Source organism: Cynoglossus semilaevis, chromosome Z (assembly GCF_000523025.1).
Source record: "Cynoglossus semilaevis isolate Cse_v1.0 chromosome Z, Cse_v1.0, whole genome shotgun sequence".
NCBI classification, from domain to species: domain Eukaryota; kingdom Metazoa; phylum Chordata; class Actinopteri; order Pleuronectiformes; family Cynoglossidae; genus Cynoglossus; species Cynoglossus semilaevis.
The window spans coordinates 8,067,562-8,070,925 of NC_024328.1; positions in this window are offsets into that span (position 1 = coordinate 8,067,562).

A 3,364-nucleotide genomic window follows, 5' to 3' on the forward strand; every position below is an offset into this window, starting at 1 on the left:
TCCCCAGATCAGAGCCCTCCGACGCAGGCTACCGCTCAGATCCCGTCACCGACAGAATCGCAGAATTCCCCTCAGCCAGAATCTCAATCACAGCCGGCTGTCCACTCCCCCCCTAAACCTGTCTCACCTCCGTACAGTGAGACTCCTAAACAAGCCTTACCCCAGGACTCACCCATCTCTGATGGCTCTCCAAAGGATTCGACTTCCTCTGTTGAGCATCGAGAAGATGACGAGGAGACCCCGGTCCCCCAGGCTCACCCGGGCCAGCCAAACTGGGTCAACGGCCGCGGGATGGACGATAGCAGTGTGGCCGAGGTCACACCAGAGGGCTCCCCGGAGTCCACTCCAGATCCTCCCTCCTTTTCTGAGCTCCCAGAGAGGGAACCGGAGCAGCTTGCCTCTCCCGAAGACGTAGACATTGAACAAAGTGAGACCTCGGAGGAAGCTGCGTGTCAGCCAGTGGTAGACACTGTCACAGACACTGAGGGGACATAATCATCACTCAGTAGGTAAAAGATCATTTTGTAAAGTTGTCTTTTCTTCTCTGTACTCATGTCAACAAACCACCACCACCACCACCACCACTACCACACGGGACACGATGAATACTGACACCCATCAGACACAGTCTGAAACAAAAAAAACAACAAAAAACAAATAACATATGATTTTATCTTTTCCAAATACCAGTGTACTGGAATAGAAGGCTTAACTTAGCTGTAGGACGTTTGTTTGTATTTTTATTTCCTTTTAATTTTTTTCTTCTTCTTCTTCTTGAGGTGCAAGTCCACCACTCACATTTTACCAATTTTATCAAATTTTAATCCTTTTTTTAAACAAATTGCCTGCCAAAATGTTTTAATTGTATATTGGGGAAAATAAGCTTTGACCTTCCTATGGAAGAGAGTTAGAAATCACAGCTGTTCAACAACGGAGCGATTACAGATGAACACGACACTTGAAAGGACAGTCGCTGCTGCTCACGTTTCTGTCTCTTATTTAAAGAATGCTGCTGCAAAGATCCTGTCAATACTGTTGTTGGTGTCCTTAAAATATTTCTCAGCAGAACAAGCAGAAGCGGCCTGCACACCATGAAACCATGAACAGCGGCCATTAAAATTGGAAATAAATTACAGTTTTCTTAAAAAAATAAAAAAAAAAAAAAACCCGCTGAAAATGTTGTATCTTATCAAATGTCTGCAATCTTGTTCCTAATTATGCAACAAACACGGACGATGACATGACAGGCTAAAGAGAACGGAGGGGGGTTTTTGTCATGTCCGGTGGATTTTGTTTTAGGTTGAAATAAACATGATTTTTCTGTTTTTAAAACACATGCTTAGGACTGTTTTCTGACCCAGGACCAGTGGACATAACACCGCATTACACATGTGTATACTTTACGTGCCGTCGCTGCAGTGAATTTGATGTTCTCGTACTTCAAGTCGCTGCTTCAGTATGACACTCGTCCACAGAGCACTTTGTTGGATGCTACCGCGGGACTTGTAGTACTTTGTTTCCAATGACTTCGGCCCGTTTCCCCGAGCTTTTGCTGCGTGACTGCTTGAGGATGAGATTGTGCCTTTTTTTTTTAAATGGATTTGTCATTCATTATACCCTACACTACTGTGATGTACACCAGACTGTGCGTGCACCTCAGTTTCTAAAAGCTCTATGAACAGAACGCTGCCTGCACAGAGTTGACTGGCCTGTCCGTCGAGCCGTGTGTGGGCGGCTTGTACAGCACTCACCCTTAGAAGAGAACAATATTTATTTCGTTGTTCTGTGCATGTAGGCCTGTCGACATGTTTTAACATTCTACAACAGTAGTGAGGTGCGCTGTAGCGAGGACAGAAGACTTCAAAGTGGAGGTGGGACTACATCAAGGATCGGCCCTGAGCCCCTTCTTGTTTGCTGTGGTGATGGACAGATTGACAGATGAGGTCAGACAGGAGTCCCCATGGACTATGATGTTTGCAGATGACATTGTGATCTGTAGTGAGAGTAGGCAGCAACTAGAAGAGAACCTAGAGAGGTTGATTTTTGCACTAGAAAGAAGAGGAATGAAGGTCAATCGCAGCAAGACAGAGTACATGTGTGTAAACGAAAGGCAGAACAGTGAAATAGTGAGGCTACAAGGAGCAGAGGTGGTGAAGGTGCAGGAGTTTAGGTACTTAGGATCAACTGTTCAGAGCAGCGGAGACTGTGGAAGAGAGGTGAAGAATAGAGTACAGGCAGGATGGAACAGCTGGAGAAAAGTGTCAGGAGTGATCTGTGACAGAAGAGTGTCAGCTAAGATGAAGGGAAAGGATTACAGGACGGTGGTGAGCCCAGCCATGATGTATGGTTTAGAGACAGTAGCAATAGGCAGAAGACAGGAGGCGGAGCTGGAGGTGACAGAGTTAAAGATGCTAAGATTCTCTTTAGGAGTGACAAGAATGGACAGGATCAGGAATGAGGTCATTAGAGGGACAACACAGACAGGAAGGTTTGGAGAAAAAGCTAGAGAAGCCAGATTGAAATGGTTTGGACATGTGCAGAGGAGGGACAGTGGATACACCGGTAGAAGAATGTTAGAGATGGAGCTACCAGGTAGGAGAAAGAGAGGAAGGCCAAAGAGGAGATATATGGATGCAGTGAGGGAGGACATGCAGGTAGTTGGAGTCAGAGTAGAAGATACAGAGAACAGGGAGAGATGGAAATCAATGATTTGCTGTGGCAACCCCTGAAAAAGGGACAAAGCCGAAAGAAAAAGAAGAAGAAGTGTTAGCCGATTAGTTCGGTTGTACTCTGTGTTGTCCTCGGTGTGCGGTCATGTGACCAGGCAACCGTTCTAATATGTCTATCGTAATCGTTCTTGGAGTATAGAAAAGAGAGAAAAAGTAACATAACTTAGAGCTGGAGAAAGAACGTTATTCTGTGCTGTTGCCTGATAGCTATGTTCTGTATGTTTCAGACAAAGAGACGTTAATAAACGTTTGTGCTATCAAGAACGAGCCAACTCTTGTCTTTGACCCTGCAACATAAGTGTAACACTAACATGTACTGTTTAACTTTGCAGAACGTTGCTGTGATAATTTTTTTTTTTTTAAATAATGATTAAAACAATATATCCTAGTAACAGTGTAGAGGCAGGTAGGAGCAGTGGCAACACAGAGACCAGTCCACGGAGAAATCTGGAGGGAGGAGACAGAGGAAACATAGTCAGTAACAACACAGTATCACCATTATTAATAATAATAATAATAATACATTTTATTTATAGGCGCTGTAGGTACTACAACAGTCCTTTCAAGGACTCGAACTCCCATAATTCCACTGCTTCCGGTAAATCCACATACGTCACGATCAGTAACCTCTGCAA